The sequence below is a fragment of the Gopherus evgoodei genome, chromosome 3 (genome assembly GCF_007399415.2).
Source record: "Gopherus evgoodei ecotype Sinaloan lineage chromosome 3, rGopEvg1_v1.p, whole genome shotgun sequence".
Classification (NCBI taxonomy): Eukaryota; Metazoa; Chordata; order Testudines; family Testudinidae; genus Gopherus; species Gopherus evgoodei.
The window spans coordinates 151,911,675-151,938,668 of NC_044324.1; positions in this window are offsets into that span (position 1 = coordinate 151,911,675).

The window sequence follows — 26,994 nt, forward strand, 5'->3', positions numbered from 1 at the left end:
TAGCAAAGTCAGTACAAACTAAAATTTCCCACTATGACTTGTTTCTACTGCTCTATATACTGTAAACTGAAATGTAAGTATTTTCCAATTGACTTATTTTATAATTATATGGTAGAAATGAGAACGTAAGCAATTTTTCAGTAACAGTGTGCTGTGACACTTCTGTATTTTTATGTCTGATTTTGTAAACAAGTAGAATTTCAGTGAGGTGAAACTTGGGGGAACTCAAGACAAATCAGACTCCTGAAAGGGGTACAGTAGTCTGGAAAGGTTGAGAGCCACTAATGTAATGAACTCCCCAGGAACTAAGGACTATCATAAACCTGCTCCAAGCACAAGGTGCATTTCTTTGCCTTTGCCTTCCCTAATACAAACATATTGCAACAGGTATGTTTAACAAAACACCACCACCAACTACCTATCAAAACAAGACACTCTACTCCGCGCGCTTCTCCCTCTAGGAAAAGGTGAGAGAACAAACAACATGTGCCAGGTGTGTAGTCACATTGTACTACAGGAAGGTGCTCAGACTCTACAGTGACGAGCATGGCACAAAAGCCTATATAGAATAGAACAGATTAGTTTCTCATTAGAGAACTGTCTATCTGCCTGTCAATTCAAAGTTATCTAAAATATTTATATAAAACATTTCTCCATCTTTTCATTATATTTTTAACCATCTCAAAGAAATGACCATACAGAACAGAGAGATTCAGCTTTTGATTCACTGTAAACCATGTAGAACTTATGAAACTTTTAAAATAACATTTGTTTATCATGACAGCCAAAGAAAAAGATTGAAGGGGTCTGCAAAGTTTCACATCTCAAAGTTCTCTGCTATTTCATCTCACTTAACAGCTGAGCCCCACTTTCATGCAGGAGGGACTCCTTGTCATGCAAATTAGGAGGCATGATTGGGTCTACAGTTTTTCACTTTGTGTGTTCTATTTCCCTCTCTATTAACTGCCTCTCTCGCTCCCTCCACCTCCTCCCGATTAACTGACTTGTTTTTTTTATTTTGTACCTTCCTTTGATAATGAGCTGTCAGTTCTGTTGATTCCAATAGTTGCAGATTGAGTTTATGCAATCCATTTGCTGGCTCCCTGCACAGCACAATGTCTCTACAGTGACACACTGCTGTCTGTTGTAGGCATGAGTAATTCCTACATGGCAGCGGGGAACTCAGATAAATACACAGACAACACCTCCAACATAATGGGCCCACTACTGCAAGATACCAAGTACCTCAGTTAGAATTGAAGGCACCTGATACCTCACAGGAAGTGAGGCTTGATATGATGAGACATCACAGATTGAAAGGGTACGATTTAAGGGCCAGATTCTGTCACCCTCACTCACTCTGTGAATAATCCTATTGATTTTACTGTGACTGCTGACTAAGTAAGTTCCTTCTGAATGAGTGAAGATCATCCCTACGCAAGGGGCCAGCACTATGCACTATTTAAATCCTACTTACGTTCTATTTTGTGGGCTTAAGTGGTATCTGAGTAGTGCATAGATCACGGAGATGAATTTACCCAAGAGGAGTAAGGGTGGCAGAAATTGGCGTATAATTCTTACTGAGGCAAAACTCTTATTTAAGTCAGCGAGCCAATGTGCACCCAAACCTCCCACTGAATTCAGCAAACATTGCAGAGGCTCAGCACCTCTCATAATGTGGCCCACTGAATTAAATGGGAGAATTCTCTTGCCATGCAATGAATAAAAACTGAGGGTACATCTACACTACAGGATTATTCCGATTTTACATAAACCAGTTTTGTAAAACAGATTGTATAAAGTCGAGTGCACGTGGCCACACAAAGCACAATAATTCGGTGGTGTGCGTCCATGTACCGAGGCTAGCGTCGATTTTTGGAGCGTTGCACTGTGCGTAGCTATCCCATAGTTCCCGCAGTCTCCCTGCCCATTGGAATTCTGGTTGAGATCCCAATGCATGATGGTGCAAAAACAGTGTCACGGGTGATTCTGGGTAAATGTCGTCACTCATTCCTTCCTCCTTGAAAGCAACGGCAGACAATCATTTTGCGCCCTTTTTCCCTGGATTGCCCTGGCAGACGCCATAGCATGGCAACCATGGAGCCTGTTTTGCCTTTTGTCACTGTCACCGTATGTGTACTGGATGCTGCTGACAGAGGCGGTACTGCAGCGCTACACAGCAGAATTCATTTGCCTTTGCAAGGTAGCAGAGATGGTTACCAGTCGTTCTGTACCATCTGCTGTGCCATTGTAAATTGGCGATGAGATGATGGTTATCAGTCGTTCTGTACCATCTCCTGCTGTCATGGGTGCTTCTTGTTGACCTTCGCTGAGGTCGGCCGGGGGCGCAAAGACAAAAATGGGAATGACCCCCCGGGTCGTTCCCTCCTTTATGTTGTATCTAAAAATAGAGTCAGTCCTGCCTAGAATATGGGGCAAGTGTACTAGAGAACCAGTGTACCACAGAACCAGAGAGCACAGCCATTCCGTGTCAGATCCCACAGAAATGATGAGCTGCATGCCATTCTAGGGGGTGCCCCTGCAACAACCCTACCCTTTGCTTCTCTCCTTCCCCAACCCTTCTGGGCTACTGTTGCAGAGTCCCCCCATTTGTGTAATGAAGTAATAAAGAATGCAGGAATAAGAAACACTGACTTTTTAGTGAGATAAAATGAGGGGGAGGCAGCCTCCAGCTGCTATGATAGTCTAGGCAGGACATTAAACGGTGAGGGGGGAGAGGAGCCCAGCCTCCCGCTGCTATGATAGTCCAGGCAGTACAGAACCTTTTCTTTAGACATGAAAGGGGGGGGGCTGATAGAGTTCAGCCCCAGTTGCTATGATGAGGATGGTTACCAGCCGTTCTGTACCATCTGCCTGGAATAACCAGGAGTCATTCCTATTTTTACCCGGACGCCCCTGGCCGACCTCACCTGAGGCCAGCCAGGAACACTCACGGGATGATGACAAGGACAGCTACCAGTCCTACTGCACTGTACCGTCTGCCACCGGGGAAGGGAAGGGAGAGGATGCTGCTGTTCAGTATCACAGCACAGCGTCTGCCTGCAGCATGCAGTAGACATACGGTGACATTGAAAAAAGTCAAGAAAGGATTTTTTTCCCTTTTCTTTCACGAGGGGGGAGGGGGAGTAAATTGACAAGATATACCCTGAACCACCCCGGACAATGTGTTTGACCCTACAGGCATTGGGAGCTCAGCCAATAATGCAAATGCTTTTCAGAGACTGCGGGGACTGTGGGAGCTGGAGTCCTCAGTCCCCCTCCCTTCCTCCATGAGCATCCATTTGATTCTTTGGCTTTCCGTTATGCTTGTCACACAGCACTGTGCTGTGGACTCTGTATCATAGCCTGGAGATTTTTTTCAAATGTTTTGGCATTTCATCTTCTGTAACGGAGCTCTGATAGAACAGATTTGTCTCCCCATACAGCGATCAGATCCAGTATCTCCCGTACGGTCCATGCTGGAGCTCTTTTTGGATTTGGGACTGCATCGCCACCCGTGCTGATCAGAGCTCCACTCTGGGCAAACAGGAAATGCAATTCAAAAGTTCTCGGGGCTTTTCCTGTCTACCTGGCCAGTGCATCCGAGTTCAGATTGCTTTCCAGAGCGGTTACAGTGGTGCATTGTGTGATACCGCCCGGAGGCCAATACCGTTGATTTGCGGCCACACTAATCCTAATCTGATATGGTAATACCGATTTCAGCGCTACTCCTCTCGTTGGGGAGGAGTACAGAAACCGTTGTAAATAGCCCTTTATATTGATATAAAGGGCCTCGTTGTGTGGACAGGTGCAGTGTTAAATCGGTTTAACGCTGCTAAAATTGGTATAAAAGCATAGTGTAAGACCAGGCCTCAGTAAATAACCTGAGGATTCAGTACTGTGATTTTTTTAGTTAACATCTTTAGCAGCACATAGAACAAGATCCCATATGTCCTCCCTATTAATTTAGACAGTTAAACCTACTAATCAGTAGACCAATCAATAGATAAATTAATAGCAAATCACATAATACTTACATAAGGCCTGATTCTCCTCTGATTTACATCATTTTACACCAGTGTAACTCCACTGACTTCCATACAGTTAGTTCTGATTTACATTGGTATAAATGAGATAAGAATCAGGCCCACAGTTCTTTAACCAGTTCAACATAGCAATATTTGGACGATTTTATTTGTAGCCATTAAGACTATTTGCAGCCTGCATAGCCTGACTTTTTTCCCTCCTGTTCATTTCTCTGCAGCTACATAATCTACAGGAAAAAATATCTTCTCATTAATACTGAATTTGCTATCATGATGCATGATTTAATCTGATCAAAATAATTTTGACTGAATGTACATTGACAAAGTTGTGTTTACAGATAGATGGATGGATAGATGTAAAGCGGTTGTAGTGGTGATTTAGCATTGATTCTGTCTCAAAAAATTGTGAAATAGAAGCTACCAGCTAAAACTAATGAGCACAAAACTACATTGATTTGGCCCAGGGTGGACAAATAGAACATCTGGCATATTTGGCACCAATGACACAGCTGGCATTGTTGGAACCGTTTCTGCAGAAGGTACAGATGCAGAAATGGGAGAATTGGTACAAACAGTGCAGATGGAACAGTTGGAACAGATGACAGTGGGCAGAGCTGGCGATGCTGGCACAGGTGTCATAACCTCAACAGCTGGCACAAGTTGTGACAATCCTGGGATTTCTTAGTGCAAGGCACATGTTCATTTTGGCTTTGGCTGCAGAGAGATAAGAGCATTTTATAATTAGTAAATGTGCCATTTAAAAAAGAACTTCCCCCCCTCCTTAAGGACATCCACCTCCAACTGTTAAAGCTTGGAATGTAGAGCATTTTTGCAAATTATAATTTCCCAGAGAAAGACACAATTGATAACTACAGATTTAATAAGAAGGTAATTAGACATTTTTGTTCTAATACAGACAATAATCATGAATAGGATTTCTTCATAAGAGGTTTAAAAAAAAAACATGGTCAGATCTGTAGCCTGATCGTGGAGATTAAAACATGCTTTATCTTAAAGCCAAAGCTTGTTTACCACTAGATTGGTGGGTTATATTTTCCTAAAGTGCAATGCTTCACAACAAAATGAGTTTGCTGTAAACCATGCACAGAACAGCACTGGATGAGCTCCTACAGAAATGGTGAACTGTTTGGCCAAAAAGGAACTGTCTTAAAGCAAGACTAAACAATGGAGAAACCACTATGTCCCCTTTCCTTAGCAATGTGGTTTTGTTAAATGTTATAGAAAATATCTCCATTCAGAATCTGATTTTGATCAGAGAAAGCAAATGCTTCTCTCTCCTTAGAGCCCCTGCTGTGTAAGTGGCTATAATAAGGTAAGAATCCTTGATCCCTCTGAAGAGATGAGCAAAGAAATCAACTTGCTTGCTAAAGATTTAGAATGGAAATTAGTACCTGCTTTTATTTAGGATATTAAATGTATATGGTTAGTAAACTAATTAATCAGAGAGCAATACTGAGCTCAAAGGTCTGTTCTGGCCTGTAACCTATCTCACAGGAGTGTCCCACTTGTCTTCAATGGAATGATATGCATGAATAGCAATTATTTGTATGAATTAGGGCTTGCAAGATTGGGGTCCTATTCTGAGCAGACATACACACTACAGAGAGCTTACCTGTTGCATACTTTTCTGATGCAGCTTTTGTCATCTAGCTTATATAAAAGCTTACATAGCTCACCGACCTCATTTCATTGTACAATAGAACCCTTGGCTAGTAATTTTTAGTAAAGTAAATGAATTGAAAAGAGGATGAAGAAAAAGGGGAAATACCAGGACACGTTAGCAACAATAACTCTGAACTGAAAAACATTTAACAATTTTGAAAAGCAGCAACCATTGCATAATATGTTGCTGCTAGAGGAATGTCTTGGTTACTCAGCAACATCAAGTAGTTTCTCTTGGCTTCTTCCTCGGCAGAGTCACCCATACCTAGTCCTACCAAACTATTAGTTAGTCACCATATTTCATTTCAGTCTAGTCCCTCACAATGCAAGCAATGTGTCTAGTGATTGGGGCAGAGAACTGAAAACCTGGCCTCTGGGGTTTAGTCCTAGCTGTGCAAATCCCAACAGTTCCATGCCTCAGTTTCTTTAAGCTGTAAAACGGGGATAATATATAGCCACCCTAGAGGATTCCTGGGAAGCTTAATTAATTAATGTTTGTAAATTGCTTGAGATGACCCCACAGAAGTGCAACAAGGAAGAACTTCAGTTTGACTGTAGGAATATAGTTAATTTATTTGAATTTTAATTACACGTTCAATTAAAAATCAAGGGCCAGTCCCTTAGCTGGTGTAAACTTACACAGCTCCATTAATTTCAGTATTCAAGTTTTTCCCAGCTGAATGTGGGAATTGTTTTAGAACAATGTATTTTTAAAACTGAATTGTCAACAATGACTGCATCTTTCCTGTTTCCTGCAACCTGATATGCAACCTAATTTAGGGCCCAACTCAGTAAAGGGCTGAAAGTCTTCTGTGGGGTACTCAGCACCTCACAGAATTGATCCCTGACTGGTCACAGGAATTGCACTTCACATCTCAGTCTGTTTTATAACTTACTTCAGCTAGCTCCTTAATAACAAAATAGTCATATGCTTTAATTTTCATAAATACTTAATATGCTGTCAGTAGCCACAAACCACAGAAAGCCTGGGCAGAACAAGGGAGAGCATTATTCCTCCAGGCTACAGTGCCAATGGCAGATGTCCTTTGTTTGGGTGAGTGGACTAAACATTACAAACCTTCCCTACATCTGACCATTCTCCTTCATATTGGGTTGGACAATTATCAATTCAAAGACATTAGTCATCACTCTCCAGTCAGTACCTAATCCACGTAAATGATTAATCCATGAGACAAAATAACTAGTGGCATTATAGAATTTAGCATTACAGAAAAGGGGCAAAGCATTAGCCCGGGATATTAACTGTCTCACTGCCCTCTTTGCTCCCAAGTACTGCAAGATTTCTTTTCTTCTTCTTTTTATTCTTTTTTTTAGTTTAATCACTAAATATGCAATTGCCGGCATTTTATGAATGATTTGAGATTTATCTCTTATTTAATATCTATCCAGGCACACAGCACTCTCTAATTTACTGGTGTCTCATGCAAATATTCCTTTCACTCTCTTAGCATCAAGATTTTACGATGTGCTTTAATCCCACCCTTCAAACAGTTGCTGTACATTCTGACTCACTGCTGTCCCTGGAGAACTATTGAATTGTATGTGATATTTCATCTGGCTGGCAACTGGGAGTTGGCAACTAATCCCTCAGACATATCTCCACAGTCACACCCATGAGTAAAAATTCTGTAGGCCTTGAGATGAGCTTGCTACTCCATACATGTTCAACAAAATACACTCGTTCATGCTTTAAAATGAGATGAAATTAGGATCCAGTGAAAATTTATTTTTTCCTCCCTTGTGTTCAGTGATCATAGGAATGTAGTGTACACTGCAAACCTACTTAGGAAAGACAGCACCTGTCATTTTATTTTAAAAAGTTTGCCATATTTGTACTGTTTTTCCAAAACGTCGATTGAGCTCAAGACATTTCAAGAGAGGCTGAGTGCATGGGTAAAATTCAGCCCTGTGCAGAAAAACAGCACAAGGCCTATGTGCCATTTATATCCCACTTAAACCCTCAAAATATGGGTTAAATGAAATTTAAGCCGTGCCTGTGACTGGTGCTGGTTCTCTGTGCAACGACTGAGTTTCTCCCATTGCCTCATAAATTAGCCCTATTAAGAATTTTCAAATGTTGGCACGTAGAAATGTAAAGATAACATTTGCTCTTCCAGTTCTTTGGCTGGTATCAATTTTCAGAGCTCCATTAAAATCGATGTAGCTATGCTGATTTACATCTACTGAGGATCTGGACCCATACGTGGACATGCCATCTCCATCAAATTATGATTTGGAAGCATATGCAGCACCTTCCCAGATGTGAGCACTATGATGCAGCAGATTAAGCACACAGCTACTATGACAGCAGGCACAAGTTGGTCCTTTGTGCCTGTAAAAGTCATTTGTATGCTCATTCACGCCATGCCACCAGCCTTGATGCCCTTTTCATTTCCTTTTCCCACTCTCAATTTCCATGCTGCCCACTGTCTCCTATGCATGCAATGCCCTCCCAATACCTGTTTAGTTCCTGTGGTTAGGGCACTAACCTAGGATTAAGAAACTTGCATACCACTTCCTGCTTCACCACAGATATCCTGTGTGCAGGGCCGGCTCTACAGTTTTTGTGGCCCCAAGCAGCACGCAGAATTGCCGCCGCAGAGGGCGGGGTCAGTCCGTGTGCCCTTAGGGCGGCAGGCGCGTTTCCATGGCGGCGGCAATTCCGTGGCAGCTTCTATGTTTTGCTGAAGCCCCTGCTGACAGCTAAACATAGAAGCTGCTGCCGAATTGCCACCGCCGAGGAAACGAGCGTGCCGCCCTATGGGCACACAGACTGCCCCCACCGTCTGCAGCGGCAATTCGGTGCGCTGCTTGGGGTCAAAACAACAGGGATTGCCGCCCCTTGCAGATTGCCGTCCCAAGCACCAGCTTGGAATGCTGGTGCCTGGAGCCAGTCCTGCCCGTATGACCTTGGACAAGTTACTTAGTCTTTCTGTGCTTCAGTTCTCAGTCAGTAAAATGGGGATAATAGCACTTCCCTACTCCATAGGGGCGTGGTGAGTATAAATACGTTGAAGACTGAGAAGCGCTGAGATACTACAATAATAGGGACCATTTAATTACCTAAGGCAGAAAGATAGATACATAGGTAATTGCCATGTCACTCAACTTCACTCACTCACTCAGTTCCTCCCATTTCTTCTGTTTCCTACTAGAAATGAGTTATTTCCAATAAAACCCCACCCATAAAACTTGAATGAAACCATCAAGATGGCTCTTTGCCTACACTTGTGTAAGCTTATTACTGTAGCCTTTCCTCAATGCCCCCTATTTGGTGACTCTCATAATGCCTAAAATTATGATGTAAACTCTTTGGGAAAGTCTCTGGATACAGTCTGTAAAACATCCATCACTGTGAGTCACAATGTAAGTATTCTATACTACTTCCATTAATTAATAATACGCAACCAGAGTCACAGAAATTGTTTGTGCAACTATAAACATAACTTGTCTGAAACTCTGTCCTTATAAGTATGGAATGTGTCTAGCTACCCGAGTGAATTTTTAAATAGATTTCTATTATTTAAAATGATGAGCATTAAATTTGCTGCACAGCATGTTGTTTAGGACGGAATTTTCTGCTTCATTTAGCAGCCTGTGTTACTTGCTGTATCAGATAATTACTTAACTTTTGTGTATTTTGTGTAGGCCTTAAAATCAATTGAATTTTGTAAAGAGATGATTTAAGGCAGTTAGGGCCTGATCCAAAGCTCTTTGTAATCAGTGGAAGTCTCTCCTTTGAGTTCAACGAGCTTTCAATCAAGCCACTATTCATTTGTCAAGACTATTTAATCCCCAAATCCTCTCTCCAGTACTCAGCCTGGCTGCTTAGACAGTGCACTGGGAATCTCCTAGGGACTGGGGAGGAGGAAAGGGAAGCAGCTCTGTGATTGTTATTCTAAGCTCAGAGCTGGAGTCATTTCTGATACCTGTGCTTCCCCTCCACAGAAATAGGGAGAGGGGGCAATGTAGTTATGAATTACCCACCTTGGCCCGAAACCAAATCTCTGCAGAACCATGCTATGCAGGAAGCCCTCACAGATCCAAGCTCCATGGAACACCAGGGGCGTGCATCCTTACAGACAATTCTCACATTCTGCAACTCCCCTTGTTGAAGAACCCCAGCTCTTTCACTGTAGGCAGTACCCATAGGGTTGAGATGTGAGGGGATTTGTTCCTATATGCACATCCTAGGTAACCAGCGTGGACCCAGCAAAGCACTCACGTATGTGTGTAGTTTTAAGCACCAGAGTAGTTCCACTGAAATCAGTGTTTAAAGTTACACAAATGCTAATGGACCAAATTCTTATGCCTTTCCAGCAAGTAGTATTTTCTTCCATAAATAGCCCCATTGGCTTCAACGAGACTATTCGTGGAGTAAGGTACTTGTTAAATCTAGTATGAGAATCTGGCTACTAAGTGTGGTCCTGGATCAGGGCCTAACACCTGTACATTTGCCTTGGAGAGTTAAGAAAAAGTGATGATATATAGAGCCAGGTAAGAGTCATCTGACTGTATTGTCTGTTTTTTTCTTGCTACTTAGGAGACTCTTGGCATTATGTAGGGTGACTGAGAACATGTGTATCCTTTGTGATTTACCCTGTTTTATATAATGGAACGCTGCAAGATTTTTTTCATTCTAGACTGGATCTTCTTTCAGATCCAAATCTAAAACTTCAGAAACTAGCCTGCTTACATTCACAAAGGGGGGGGGGGTGTCTCACTCCTCACGCCCTGACTACTTGAAGCATTACTTTTGTTTCCTAACAGCCCGAATCACCTTTCGTAGGTTACAAAAAATTTTGTTTCAATTTTGGCTTTTTGAACTCCTTTTAAGAATGTGTTACTTTCCACATCTTTTCTGGTCATTGTTCTTTGCCCTTTTTACTGCATGACTGACACAGAATCTAAACTGGCTAGGTGAGCAGCCAAGTTCCTGTGTTTGCTCTTTCTATCAGATATGAAAGGTTGCATTGTATTTACTTTCCAGCTTTGGAAAAAACTTACAAGGTCTTTCCTCATCACACTCAATAGAGGGACTTTCTCCCTTGAGAGGGAAAAGATGGTACCACATAAGAATCCAACCCTGAAAGGAGTAGTGCGTAGCATGAAAAAAGCCTATGATGCTTGTTTCCTCTCGTCATCTTAGTCTTTAATTTGCTTTCTGATTCCCAGTACATCAGACTCTTGGATGGAGCACAATTTATGGGGATTTCGGGCATTAATATTGGTGAAATATGTTTAATTCAGCTCCATAGTCAGCAATCTACACATGTAGGTCTGCTCCCTTTGCACATTGGGTGTAACAACCTTCCAACAGGTTTCTGTATTCTTTTATTTGTTAATTTCAACATTCTCATAAAAGCAGGGAAAGTTTGGATACTAAGTAAATGATGGGAATGAACTCTTGGGGACAGGAACTGTCTTACTATATGTTTGTATGGTGCCTAGCATAATGGGTCACATTGTTGGGGTCGTGTCTCTAGATGATACTGTGGTAAAAACAATAACAATAATAAATAAAAGATGGAATTGTGTTTCAACATCAGAGGAAAGATGTGTTTTAATTAGAATGCCTACACTCAGAACTAACAATTGAGGTGTGCCGTAAATTAAAAGGTTAGTTTTTTTTTTTTTTTTTTACTGTTTTACTTTGAATGGTTAGAATTTTGCATCAGAGGGAGTATGATCTAGTGATAAAAGTAGAATACTGGGAATTGGGACTCTTGGGTTCTATTCCTACTCTGACATAGATTTTCTGAAAGACTTTAGGGAAATCTCTCTGTGGTCCATCATTCTGTACACCGAAGTATTATTTCTTAGTCAGTAAGCTCTTTAAGGTAAGAGAGCCATGTTCACATAGATTTATGCAACATCCAGCTTAAAATGGGGCCCTGATATTGACTGGGGCCTTTCGGCACTTCTGTAATACCTGTTACACAATTATTAGTAGTAATACTAATTGCATATTGCTGACATTGGTGTGTCCTTAGCACATGAATTCAATATTCTTTCATCATTAGAAAAATATTCAAAATTAACCTATTGTCTTTCAACTGAAATTGTTTTGTAACTGTAACCAGCTTAAAATATTAGGTTTGATGGAAAATACAGGGGGGAAAATCAGTGTAACACTGATGGAATCTAGTGAAATCAGTAGCAAGGATTCTTTCCCCCCCCCCACCCAAAAGAAAATGTGTGTGTTGTGGACCTTAGTGCCTGCAAATCAACTTCTTTATTTTATTGAGCACAATGAAAAAGAAAACTACTTTTCCAGCAAGAAAAGCTCCATAATATAAAAAGCAAGGCATGAAACAGTGAATGTTTTCCACTAATCTTTATGGGTTTTCTACCAGGAAATGGGTGCAAAAAAGGGAGTCTGATTCTCCTCTCCAATCAGTGGGAGCTGAGAGGACTCAGAATTTCACAGGATCAAACCCAAAAGTTGGAGCTTTATGAAACCAAAGGTTACACAAGGAATTCTAGCAAGCATTTGGGTAAGAAGAAAACAGCTGTCTCTTAAGTGGAAAAAAGTTTCACAAAGGGACACAACACCAGCAACTGACAGAGGAAGATCTTTCTAATCCCATTCACCAGCTGGCTAGTGCTCACTCATGTAATGTCTTTCACATAGGAATGAAAATGAGTAAGAGTCTTCTTTAAGGTCAAAGCTTTCTGGTACTAAAACCTAGCTGAATTTAACTTGCTACTCTCCCCAGCAGTCACACATAAAAGCCTGATCCTGAAAACCTGACCCATGCAAGTGAGGATTGCCGGTTGGGCTTATCATACCTATTGGTAATTGTGTAATCAGACAAACCAATTTACTTTTATCATAAGCACTTGCTAATCAGTATCCATGTTGGTTCCTGAGGTAGAGTATGTAGATTTGGGATCTCATCACGAAGATCAGCATCCAGAGGCAGGAACAGGACTGTGGGAATAGGGGACAAATTAATGAAAAAAGCCAGCGTTTACAAAGTATGGTCTAATTCAGTGTTCTTCAGTGGCGGCTCCCATCGATCCAAATACGTTTCCCTGAGTTCCCTCTAAGCTGCGTGGCCGCACAGCTGGCTATAAATAGCTGTGCAACAGCTCTAAAGGGCTATGCAGCAGGGACCTGGAGAGGAGAGAGGTCAGGAGTGGGTGGGAACTGGGGAGAGGAGCAAGTTGGGGCTTGCAGGGCTGCTGTGGGCCTCTCCTCCAGCCCCAGAGCTCCTATGCTGTCTGCAGGGGAGAGAGGGCCCCTTCCCTCAGAGCTCCTGTGCTGCCTGCCAGAATGGGAGAAAGGGCCCCTTCCCCGAGCTAACTGCTGCCAGCAGGAAGAGGGCTGGGAGGAGTCCTCTGGCCCCAGCCCTGGGGCAGCCTGCCTTCAGCCCAAACTCCTCATCCCTGGCCCCACCCCAGAGCCCGCACCACCAGCCAGAGCCCACACCCATCCCCTGCATCCCAACCCTCTGCCCCAGCACTGAGCTCCCTCCACACCCAAACCCTTCATCCCTAGCTCCACCCTAGAGCCCTCACCCCAAGCCAGAGCCCCAACCCCGCACCCTACCCTGGGCCACCTCTCACGCTCTGAACCCTTTGGCCCCACCTCATGTGACTCTCATTTAATTCATAAAGAGGGTTTTTCAGCCAGGGCTTCTTGGTGCTGAACTGGGAACCCATTCCCAGGTTGTTAACTGATGAAAAGTTAATACAGAACTCAACATACCATTTGTAGTCAGTTTTTCATTGACATATATGTATCTACTGGACTTCACACCTACATCAGTTCAGATGTTACCATATGTTGCTACAACAAATACTCTTTGTATAGAAAATCAGAGCATACAGTTCTCAAACATTAATATACAGTACCTGCTGGTTGGTGGACAATATATTCCACAAGGGGCTCGCGTTGGCTTGTGCATATGGCATATTGGCTAAAAGATGAAATATTGCTTTCTGTGCAAACATTTTCAGCTCTAACCAATTAGAAATCCCATCGTTGTGCTTGTCTCTTTAGAAATCAAACTGAAAAATGTAGGGTTGTAAGTAATGGAGAATTGGCTGCCTGCACGCAGGAAAAAAGGGGATGAATAAAATATCAAACTGCTTATTTTTATCCCAGTAAAGTATGTGAAATTATTTACAAAACCCAAATTTTGCCCTTTTGAAAGTAAAGTACATAAGCTGAAAATCTGGGTGGTTCTCCCCAGGCTATCAGGAAAGCAAAACATGGACTGTATATCTGCCCTTTGAATCTGTATTGAATCTTGCAGATCTTTATTTGCAGATCTGGCTGGGGCTGGTGTTTCTAAATTTGTGCTCCTGCCAAATATAGGGCCAGACTCTTGTCTTGGTTACGCTGGTGTAAATCTGGAGCAATCCTATTGATATCAATATACCTGGTGGAAATGAGAGCAGAATTTGGATCCCTCTCAATTTATCCCTAAGCTCTACCCATATATGGGTCTCTCTATCTATGCCATTTTGTGATCTATACACCCCATGCCTTCAGTTGTGGGAATGCAGCTCCCACTGACTTCAGTGGCAGCCACACCCCTGTAACCTGGGGCAGAACTACGCCCTAAAGCAGGGGTGGCCAAATCATGGCTCACAAGCTGCATGCAGCTCTTTTACAGTTTCAGTGAGGCTCATGGAGCCTCTCCTCCGCCCCCCATTCTCCACCAACAAGACTGGGAGGTGAGGAGCTCAGGGCTTCTCCTTCAGCAGGTGCAGGGCTGAAGCCCCGACCCCCGGCAGGCACCTCCTGTGGGGCTGAAACCTCAAGACCCCCCTCCCTGCAGGGCAGAAGTTCCTAGCCCCACCACCTTACCGCAGGGCAGAAGTCCCGAGTCCCAGTAGGTGCACCTGGCTTTCAAACTTCTGAAGATTGTTGTATGTGGCTCAGAGGGTGAGTAAGTTTGGCCACCACTGGCCTATTGGCTCTATTCTCCTCCCTTGTACACAGGTTTTTCACTAGTGTAAGTCTATTCGCTTCCATGTAATCACAACAATGTGAGAGCTGAAACATTGCCCAAACCCTTGTGAATACAGAATAAGAATTCCTATCCAGACATGATATTAAACCTGTGCACTAAAGGTCATTGGCAGGGGTTTAAACTCAGTGGACAAATGCACACGTTTAGAGCTGTCCCTGCACTTTCATTCTGTACCAAGCAAAATCATCCTGCTTTACAAGTAGGCCAGCTGAGTCTGTGTTAAATTGGAGAGTTTTGCTCTCTCCCACTTCAGCTCTTTAGCCAATTGGCTGTCTAGAGGTTCTGGGGGAGGAAAGTACCTTGAGACGCTGTTTCCCACTCTGCCACCCAGCCAGGGGCTCGGCAGCAGCTGCTATAGCAATGGCACACACGGAGAGAGGGCTGGAGTTAGGGTTGCCACCCCTTCAAGATTGTCCTGGAGTCTCCAGGAATTAAAGATTATGTCATGTGATAACTCCAGGAATACGTCCAACCAAAACTGGCAACCTTAGTTGGACCTGCTCAACAGGAGCATTTAGCTTCACTGGCACTCAGCTCCCCCAGGATGGGCAGGCTACTGGTCAGCTCTACAGATGCAACACAGGAAAATATAGCCATTCAGGTCACATACAGGTGGGTCAGTTAGCGGAAGGGTTATAGATGTGTTTCATATGGCAGAGTCTCTTTCAGCTGGGCTGTTCAGTTATTAGCTGGAGCACAGAAATAAAAATTTTAAAAAGCATAAGGTCTAGAGCAGTAGCCTCTTTTCCCCTGCACTCCATGCATGGGGGACTTGAAATACAGTGACGATACCATCCAAGCCTGGAGGACATAGCCTAGCTTCAGTTAACTGGAAGTTTTGATTAGCTGGAATTTGGTTTTATGGGTTTGTACTGTACATGCTCACCAGGGGAGGAGGGATTAAATAATTAAGGAGAAAGGAATCCAAAGTTTTACCCTTATTTCTCCTCTGCTTTCTTCTTTTGCTTTGTTCTTTACTCCTGTCCTTAAAACTCCTTCTGGTTCTCCCTCCTTTGTCCTTCTCCATGCTCAGGGGAGGTGACTAATGATGGCTTTTGAGCCTTAAACTTTCCACTGCAAAGTCCACTTTCTACTTGTCTGTAAATATGGCCCTCGGTCTCTCTTCTCTCTTTATAAAACACAATGGTATCTTACAGGAATGGTCCATGGAACTCTAATAGCACAATCATAAGCTTTGAGGTTGGAAGATCGTAATATATATTTATATAAAGTTAGGTTGATGCCTATCTGTTACCACAAATACAAGTGGCAGCAAGAGAAGGAGCCAGGCTCAGTATCAGCTACTGACAGAGGAGGCAGACCAAACCCATCAGATTTTTCAGGAAAGGGGCCTATTCCCTGCAAGGCCCATGAGCTCTGCTGCCGCCACAGTAAGAAACTTCAGGAGAATGCATTAAGAAAACTGAAAAAGAGGTGATATCTAGATGGAAAAGTATCAATCTAAGCACACAAGGCCAGATTCTGATACCCTTACTCACGTTGGCTAGCACCTTTCTCCACAGCTAGTTCCCCTGATTTCAATGAGCCCACTCCTGGAATAAGATAGTGTTCAGAGTATCAGAGTCTGATCCACAATGAGATACATATAGCACATGTGTTACTATTCATGTAAACCTGCACCTAAAGCCATGTTTCCATATGTACTTGTAAGAAAGAATTATTTTTATTTCTTCCCATTCTATTTAGCACATAAACAATGCTGTTCGTCTTGAGGGTCCTTTGGTTGCGGGACAGGGATGGGATACAGGTAACCTGGTTTCTCTTAACGTCATTGCCAATGACAGGCTGTGGGACTTTGGTCAAGTCACTTAACCCTTCCATGTCTCCATTTCACCATCTGTAAAATAGGGAGAATAATCCTTACCCTCTGCAGTGCTAGTAGGCATGAAAAGTAGTATAAATAAATACACTAAATGTGTGTTACTCAAGACCCTCAGATGAAAGGCCCATGTTTGGTATTATTCTTATTGCTTACAAACATTAACCCAGGTATTAACAGAGACAAAAAAGGTAGATATTCTTTTCCATATTTTTTTTTATTATGGTGGAAGTGTGGCCTTTGGTTCCCAGTTAACTCTATTTATTCCCACTTCACTCCATTTTATTTTGCTATATTGGGCTATCAAGTACTGGAAGTCATACTTCGAATGCCATCCTGACCACTCCACAGCTACCGAAGGTCTTGTTACTGCTTGGCATCAGACGAAGAAAGGCTGCGCTACATACTTCCTGCTGATGCTGCTGATTCCCCTGAGAAGGTCAGGACTGTTATGAATTGCAAGATAACATCAGAATCCTTAGCAATTGGCACAGGTAAGTGGTATAGACAGTAGTTGTTTTTCTACAGAATATTTATGATGACTATTTTAGAGCAAGAAGTTGATATCCCACTAATATAAAATGATTTGGTGGCGTGGATTCTTATTTTAATTCAGATGTTGGATACCAGTCTCCTAAATGTGCTCTGTTTCTCCCTCCTTCCTGTATCTTCAAAATGTACTAGAGGGAAAAGACCAAAAAGGTGAAGCTTACAATATTGTAATAACTCAAGCCTGTTCCCCTTACTTCTGAATAGGAAATGGATTTGCTTATTCAGTCACTTAAAAAAACAGCCAAGATATTGAAAAGGTTTCTTAATTTTGCTCTGGCAAATCTATGCATAATCTACATTTTTAAAGAAAACCGTATCAGTGAATTTAGCCCTAGTGAAAATGAAGGGTTAATAGCACTGGCTTGAACCTGTGCAGTCTTTCATACACAACTCTGCCAATGCTCCTCAATTCTGACCTGCAAACCCGCTACTATTCTAGTCTGGGATCTCTCTTGAGCAGAGATGGCCAATTGTACTAAATTGTGTGGTTATTTTGTGCTATACACAAATAAGGGTTCAGAGGAGGCCCCATTTGAGCTTGTACATAAGAATGACCATACTGGGTCAGACCATGGGCAGTGGGTGAAGCTTCCTGTCGGGGAGGCTAGCTCCCCATCCTGCCTCTTCTGCCTGCGGCCCCACCCACACTTCACCTCCGCTCTGCTCTAGGCCCTGCCCCTGCACTGCCCCAGGTCCCGCCCCTTTCCCCACTTGGCTCCCTCCCCAATCTCCACATGCATCTTTCCTCTCCTTCCCCCCACCTCCCTGCTTGTCCCCCACCTCCCACTGCTGGTCGCTGCATGCATCCCTCCTCTCCTCCCCTCTCCCTGTTTGGGAGGGATGTGGCAAGCAGCGGTAGGAGTGCTGAGCAAGGAGAAGAGTAGGAACCGGCGAGTAGCAGCGGGGACTTCCAGAAAGGGGGCGGAATGCTGGGGAGGACCACTCAGGCAGCGGCAGGCAGAGAATGTTGAGCTTTTATGTGCACCATGCAGGTTCCTGGGTGGCTGAGGAGGCGGTATCTGCTATTCAGCTTCCCGGGTTCATCAGTAATCTCTCTGGGGAGTCCAAGGGATCTGGGAAGCTGAGTAGCAGATACCATCTCCTCAGCTGCTCAGGAACCTGCATGGCACATAATAAATAAGCAATAACTTCTGGCGGAAGCCCACTCCCAGCAGGAAGGGGAAAAGGTGGGGCCACCACTGCCCAGTCATCCAGTGGCAGGTGCAGTGGCAGCTGCGCCAGGAGAGGCTTAGCCTACCCTGGCCCATTATACCTGCTGTGCATGGGTCAGACCAATGGCCCATCTAGCCCAGTATCCTGTCTTCTGACAGCGACCAATGCCAGGTGCTTCAGAGGGATTGAACAGAACAGGCAATCCTCAACTGATCCTTCCCCTGTCATCCACTCCTAGCTTCTGGCAAACAGAGGCCAGGGACACTCAGAGCATGGTGTTGCATCACTGACCATCCTGGCTTATAGCCATTGATGGACCTATCCTCCATGAACTTATCTAGTTGTTTTTTTTAACCCTGTTATAGTTTTGGCCTTCACAACATCCCCTGGCAATGAGTTCGACCGGTTGACTGTGTGTTGTGTGAAGAAGAACTTCCTTTTGTTTGTTTTAAGCCACCTGCCTATAAATTTCATTGGGTGAGTCCTGGTTCTTGAATTACGTGAAGGAGTAAATAGCACTTCTTTATTCACTTTCTCCACACAAGTCAAGATTTTATAGACCTCTATCATATCTCCTCCTAGTTATCTCTTTTCCAAACTGAAAAGTCCCCGTTTTTTTAATCTCTCCTTTTATGGAAGCTGTTTCATACACCTAATCATATTTGTTCCTCTTTTCCTACCTTTTCAATTCTAAGACATCTTTTTTGAGATGAGGTGACCAGATCTGCACCCAATATTCAACATGTAGGCGTACCATGGATTTATAGGTACTATGATATTTTATGTCTTATTATCTATCCCTTTCCTAATGGTTCCTAACATTTTGTTAGTTTTTTTGACAGCTGCTGCATACTGAGTGAACTGAGTGCACACTGAGTGACACAAATTTCCAGAAGTGAACAATTAGTTATCTCACTAAGGGCCTGATCCTACAGTCCTTATTTATGCTGGTAGTTCTTACTCATCTGAGTAAAGTAGTTGAGGTTAATGGTACTACTTGTGTGAGTAAGGGTTGCAAGAGCAGGTCCTAATTGCTGCTTATCATTGTTATTAAAATCTCTGTTAAAACCCAATGTGAAGACTTTGGCCAAGGAGACTAACCCTGTTTTTTGAGGAACTTACATGATTTTCATTACCACAGTATCTATCATTAACTGAAACATTGGGCTTTTGTTGCTGAAAATAAAGACAATATTATCAAAGCTACTACAGAAATACATAGTAAATAAACAGGTTTTTTCATATACTGTTAGTCCACCCACAGTTGCAACTATGTCCCTTCAAATATATAATCAAATGTGTTGTTGCAGTACCACAGATACTTCAATTATTGCAGGGCAGCCATATCAAAACAAAAGAAAAATATAAATGTTCAGTCTTTATACTGAAAAACTACTGGCGTGACATGCTAATTCATTAAAAAATTCTCATTCATCAAACAATTCATTTTTGTCTGAACAGGCTGAATAAACAGTTTCTTACTAATTTAATTCTGGCAGCCTTTCCAGCTACAAGTGGCTACACTTCATTTAGCAACTCAAATGACTCCTTAAATATTAAGAACTAGTTGGGTATATAAAGGCGTTTAAATGATTATCTCTTCTCTTTATGGCTAACTATTCCACTGTAAACTTTTTCTTGCTTTCTTTCTATTTTGGTTCATGACATTGAAGTCTTGCATTTACTTGATGAACATCTGGACTGGATTCTTTCTTTTTCTTCCACTGTCAGTGACAGGCTGCCATGGCATGAAGCATTTGATGGAATCAGCACTAGATTGTATACACTTCAAGAAAGGTCACTGTCTCGGAATGGTGAGCAGCCTCCAGCAATCGTGTTTGCCACAGAGCATGCACTTGCAAAAATAAAGGAAAACTTGTAATATTTTTAAAACGTTGAAAGTTATCGATTCTTTTGTACTGTTTTCTTTTTCAGCTGGCATTTATTAAAGTATAAATGCAGAATCAGCCCACAGTAGGACCTAGAATATGGCAATAATAACTAATGACTATACAGGGTAGTTAAAAATGAAAAATTAAAAGTAGATGCACCTATTTATTATTAAGCCACTAAAATGGCCCATTATCCTCAGGTTCAGTTCTTTCCTTATCACCTCTGCTGATTATCATCATTCAGTGTCTGGCTAATCATCTCCCTTCCACTGAATATTGACATGATTTTGCTCTGTCTGACTATATACTTTCAGTATTGTCCTGCAAAGGCTAGTACATTTTTACAGAGCCCTCTCCTCTGTAACTGTGTAGCAGATATGTATCTTCATTTGTAAACTTCATGAAAATGCTCTTCTGCTCCGAAGTGTAAAATGGCACCATCTCACTCCTCACTCATGAGATCTGTTCCTTGCATATATTCAGCTATATTACCTATTTTAGTGATTTAAAAATAAGTTTTTACTACTTGTCAAGTGGATCAGTGCTGCAGACTTAGAACAATTATGGAAGAGGGAGCTGGATTTTATTCCTTTTCATGCATCATTCACAGAAGTATTAACTGCTAAATTCCATTTCCAGGGCCTAATTCTTTCTGTATTTATACCTGTGACACTCCACTGAATACAATGGGGTAGCCCAGGGAAAAGTGAGTGAAGAACTTGGTCCATGTGATCTTTATTATTTGTGATTCTATGGCAGCCAGAAAGAATCCAGCTTCTCTTTCAGATCCCAGGCTCAGTCTGCAAGATTGGCAGATAGAAAAAACATCTTTTTGTGTGTGAACCAAGTACATTTTATCTGGAGAAACAAATATAGAATCCCACAATTCCATTTTTACAGTCAATTTTCATAGTCGGAGCACCTCTTATGGCTTGTTAGAATACTAACTAATGGATAAAGAACTCTTTCCCCCTACTGCCCCAAGTACAACTTTTATGGAGCTCATTGCAGGATCACAACCTTATTTCGTCCTCACAGTTCCGGATTTGGGCCACATGCTAATTGGAAATATACCGGCATAAACGAGATAAATTAACAAAAGAAATCCGGATTATAATTTCAAGAATTAAATCTTGTTTCTACTAAATTAGTTGCATAAATAAAGTTCAACCACTTCTAAAACTCTACCAATCATCCCTATTGCATAAACTTTCTGTGCCCTCACACATTTAAACTGAATGAACTCAGGCTGCCAGTGAACATTTTGCATTTTTATAAACCAACAATTTTACCTATATTTTTCATTTTTTAAAAGGGAATCCTTTCCCTTCCCAATTTACTGTTCACCAAAAAGAAAAAAAGAACCCTCTAGCTATAGTAAGCATGCTCCGAACTTACATGTCCCCTTGCACCTCCAATACATGGGAATTAGTCGGTTAGTTGGAGAGTACTTTAAAAATAACCCAAACTAACAAGTAAGGGCCTTGAGTCATGGAATTTGTCTTCGCTTTTAGTTGTATGTTTTCATATGAAAGCCTAAGAACTTTTTTATGAGAGAGTCTTTTGATATTGATGATTGACTTTTTTTTGTTTGTTTTTTTGTGGCTGGAGAGAGGTTCTAACAGGTTTAATAAAAATACTGCTCTTGGTCTGTTTGTAAAGGGCTTTAGCCACAAACAAACCATATAGAAAAGGCAGCTTAAAACTATTCAGCTATTTTTCTCCATTATGTATTCATTGATGTTAGATGGGGAGCCCACAGGACTGCTTTTGGTCTTGTGATCTGTAACAAAGTCTAAAAGAGGGAAGTTATTCTATGTTCCAAGAAAGGTAAAGAGAACTTTAGAGCAGTTAGTTAGCCAAGGGAGGGAGAGTACAATAAATCCTACTCACTGAAATTATTCATATACTATTCAAGGCTGGAACTAAGCTTTAGATTTCCCTCCTTAAAGAATCATGGCACAGCACTACAGTGTAGGGGATGTGGGAAAAGCAAACGCATGGGGAAAGAAAGATTTTACTGCCTATCTTCAGGACACTGCTTTCTTCAGGGACCATAAAAGGAAGAGGAAAATGCATCTGACATTCTTTATGGGATCTGCAAACGTCAGGTGATCAAACTTTTAAAGTATTTGTTTTTATAAACTATACTTGTTCTGCGAGGCATGTTGAGAGTGCCTGGGAGGGTTAGGGCAGGTAGCAGAAAAGGTGTCTGTGTATATAACCCACTGCCAATCATTTCAGAACTTGAAAACTGGGTCCTGTTATTGGAAGGGACAGGATGGGAGAAAGTGCTGTTCACTCCTTTGCATCCCCTTCACTGTGTTCTCCCCAACCCCTGACTCTATTCTCCTCCCTATTCAAGCAGGCCCAGCTCCTCTTTATTTTATCATGCCCAACTTGCTTCAAATCCCACTTTATTTCTTGATCCTCCCTGTATCCATGTTTAGACCCACCACCTGTTCTTCTCAATCTCTATTCACATCCCCAGCTTTCAGCCTCCTATCTCTCCCTTCAATCTCTTTGTTCCCCCTTTCTCAATCTCTGTCTCCTCTTTCTCCCTGCACACATCTAACCATCTCTCCCATCTCTCACTCTCTTGCTCTGGGGCTAAGTGGTGCTGAAAGAAGAAGCACTTCTGCTTGCATTTCTCAGCTATTCAGGGAGAATAGATGGGGCATTCAGTGGGAGTCAGTGCATTTAGTGTTAGAGCATATTGCTACTGTCAGTAGATCTGCAGTTCTGATGCTGACTTGCAGTGTGACCTAGGGTAAGTCACATTGCACCTGAACCTGTTTCCATCAATGATTTTAATGGGAGTAAGATCAAACACTTGATTGCTCTGGGCCTCAGTTTCCCCACTTGCAGAATAGGGATAATAATAGATCTGCAATGATCCCACAAGTTTTGATGTGTGTGTGGATCCTGCATCCACATGGTGGAGCCCTACAGATGAGCTATGGTGAGTTGTGAAGCTTGAGATCCTCATTTGGAAGGAGCTAGGTACATACAAAGTAAAAGCTCTTAAAAATATACTCAACCCCCAAAAGTTTCTCTGAAGGTTCAGGAAGATAGTGCTGTATCAATTTGCACTCAGTTCACATTCTGAAGGTTTTCTTTCTACGTTGCCTCTTATCAAATGGGGAACCAATTCCTTACCAAATGTCTGCATTATGGTATAATATTGGATTAGAACAGAAAAAAGCAAAGTTCTATATCTCAAATGATATCACTTTAAAGAACAGCAATCCCAATTTTTTCAGCAAAACAAAGAAGTCCTTGTCAGGCGTGGTGGGCACCACTTCCCCTGCAGCTGGCACTGGAGGTGGAATAGCTTTCTTTGCCAGTTGTGGACTACTTCACAGATGTCCTTTTATTCCCCTTTCACACTAGCCACAATTTCCTCTTAAACTTTAATCTTCTTGCCGTTTGCTAATGTACGCAAATATATGCCAAAAAAATCAAGTGTGAGATATGAGACCAAGTTTTTGCTGTGGGAGAGGGGAGGAGGGAGGTAGCGGGGGAGGTAGCAAATTACTTTATTAGTAAAATGTTTTAGAATCCAAACTGTTTTGAAAAATATGTGAAAGTGATGAGTGAAGCTTCTTTCTTTATCATTTGTGCTGGCTTGTGAGAGCACAGAAACACAATTTTCTATATTGCAAAATTTATTTTAGCAGTACTCTTAAAATAAGATGGAAGAAAAAATAGCTTGTTTGGGGCAATGTAGGCAAAGTTTCAGCCACATTTTTGACTAAAAGTCCCTCTAAAAGATTTATTGTGTAATTCTTTAGAACATCTATCTTGAATCCTTTCAAGCTGATGCCATGAATTTACCTGACTTTCACCTACCTTCTCAAGCTGCATGAGGAGCTGCTTCAAGGGGGTCAAGAACAAAGTTAACTAGTCTTGTGAAGAAGATTATGTGTGTGTGATATATGAATATGTTCAATGAGAGACAAAGGCAAGACTGAGGAGCTAAGCACTAAAGGAGACCTCAGAACTTAGAAAAGAACGGTGGAACTTTTATTTATTGCTCTAAAAGCATGAGAAATTTTTCAGTGCTATTGTCAGTATGTGGCCCCTAGTGACTTGGAAACAGCCCTGGGAGACAGGAGATGTTGGTACTATTGCTGGCTCTGCTGCTGTCTTTCCTTGGATAACTCATTTATTCTCTCTGTGCTTCAGTTTCCCAATCTGTAAAATGAGGAGATGGATACCCACTTTTGAGATCTGTGGATGAAAAGTGCTAACTACAATTATATTAAAGCTCGGGAAAGAAGAGAAAAGACAACTATCACAGCTTCTACTGCACAGCTCCAAGCTCGCACTTGCCACCTGCCTAAAGGAAATATGCTTGTAACCTCTATAGCATGCTGGACCAGATTCACCACTGGCACAAGTGGGCACACTTCAGTTGCCTTCAGTGAAGTTGTGCCCATTTAACCCAGTGTTGAACTTGGTCTTCCTGCTATGAATGTCAAAACATGTTCACTGAATATACTCCCGGAGTGGAAGTTCTTGGGAAGGGAGGCTTCTCCCACAGATCATGTGTGCATTTTGTTCGTTGTTCTCTTATTCACTTTTGTCATTCCCCACTTTCTCTCTGTCCTCCCGCCCTTTCATTCTTCTGTATTCTGGCCACCTCATCTCTCCTCCTCCTTCAATTATTTTCCATTTGTTCCCCCATCACCAAAGGTCCAGACTTTTTCTCCACAGCCTTTTTGTATCAGACAAACCCACCCAAACCTACCTTGTGATCCTGAAAGACTAAGTAACCCATTACAAAAATGAGCACATTCCTAAAACTTTAAGTACCACCAAACTGAGAGAGGGAGTTTAAAAGATCATGGTTAAGTTGGTTGTTTTGTTCATTTTGGTGGGTTCAAACTGGAATGCACATGGATGAGTTGTACCAAATGCTTCAGGGCATTTCTTCATAAATGGGGAGATAGATGCATGAGTGGAGAATGAAATGTGCGTCTAATAAAGCAGTAAAAGGGCAATGCTATTGTAATCCACTGGCTGCCATATGTTACATATCTCCTTTGACTCCCAATTCAGACGTTCTCAAGTCTGTTACATTCTCTATTAGACTATCTGACTCTTTCGCTCAAACTGTGAAGGTTCATATTTTCACCTGTGGAGATCCTTGGTTCAATCCCTGGGGCCAGCCTAGTTGGTGGCTGTCACACAAGTGGAGGCTTGTCTAGGATTCAAACTGCTGCTGCCTCACACATTCAGGGGAAGTTGCCTCTGTCCAGAGGAAATATGAAACCCGCTGGTTGATGTGTTTTAAATATCTTCCTCCGTGCTTGATGCACGGATGGTGTGAGTCTGTTAAAGCTTTCCACCAGAGAGTTTGACTCTTGAGATTACATTGTAGAGATTCATGCTGTTACATCTGAAGATCCCCAGTTCAGTTCCTGGTTTGTTAACGAAGATGGTGGCCATCGCACTACAATCAGGTGACGGAGCAACAGAATGTTTATCGTTGTGTATGATTATGTGAGAAATAAGCCCAAGTATTATTTGGGCTTTAGGCATACTAGATCAATAGGTCTCTATGCTTGTAATGAACTGGATAGAAAACTCATATAATGCTGGAGAATTTCTCATGCCTTCAGCTTTATGAGCTAAATAGTAACCATCAAGTGCAAACTGATCATTCCTGACCATAGATGACATCAGGGACAGGAGGGGAATGTCAAGGCTGGATTTTTGGGTTTACAAGAATTAAGAACTCCAAAAGTAAGACCAAGATGGATATTTGGTGTCGAGTGTATGGTTACTATAGCTATACAAGTCAACATATTTCTCTGTAACCACTTCTGAAGTATAATGCTATGGTTTACTTCTATATACAATGTTGTATGCAAACTCCACAAACCCAGACAAAACTATCATAATGTTATACAGACTTGCTAAAACTAAAACACTATGAAAGTCCATCCTATCCTGAAACTTAGGCCATGGCTTCTGGTCTGCAAAAAGTAGTACTATTGCAGACGCTGACGCCTTCATGGAGTCACAATGAAGTTAACTGAAGCCATTGTAGGTGTGAGGGTCCACACAAAGGCATCTGTTTTCAGGATCATGGCTTTATTTATGACCTCCATATACAGATATAATTCATATTGATTCTAACTCCTGATGGACTGAAGCTACAGAATTCCAATAAGGATTTCTTACAGAAGTATTTGGATCAGGTTTTGACTGAAGCTGAGTTCTAAAGTTTTGTCTACGCTACAGAAAACACTGGGAGAATGGAGCAGGTTTCAACCATTGTTTTCTAAAACAGACAGGACCACAGCTGGTCTTCTTTGAAGCTTGCAGCTAAACTGTGTTCAGCACCAGTTCAGTTGATGTTCCAAAAGTTGTCACCTGACCCCTGTAGAATATTTTAAAAACTTTTTTTGGCTGATAAGTATTTCAATTTTGTTTTTTTGCTGAGAGAACCTGATTTTTTTTCCAGCAGGAAGGCAAATCATTTTACAATTCTGCCAAATATAACAAACATCTACAGATGGGTTGGTCTGCAGCTGGAGGCTTTAACTTTGTAGTATTTATTTGAAATATCAAAGCCAGCAGAGCAAGGCTAAAACATAGTGGGCACAATTCACAATGTTTTGGCTCTTCAGCAAATAGCAGTTGAACTTTCCCCCCCTCCTTTTGCTGAAATGGAATTTATGCAGATGTGCTTTGCACTAAATTCATTAACAATTACATCCTGGTGCAGTTTTCACATTTTTGTAAGGGATCTGTATAAGCACTAATTAGGTCTAAAACAATGTTACTGT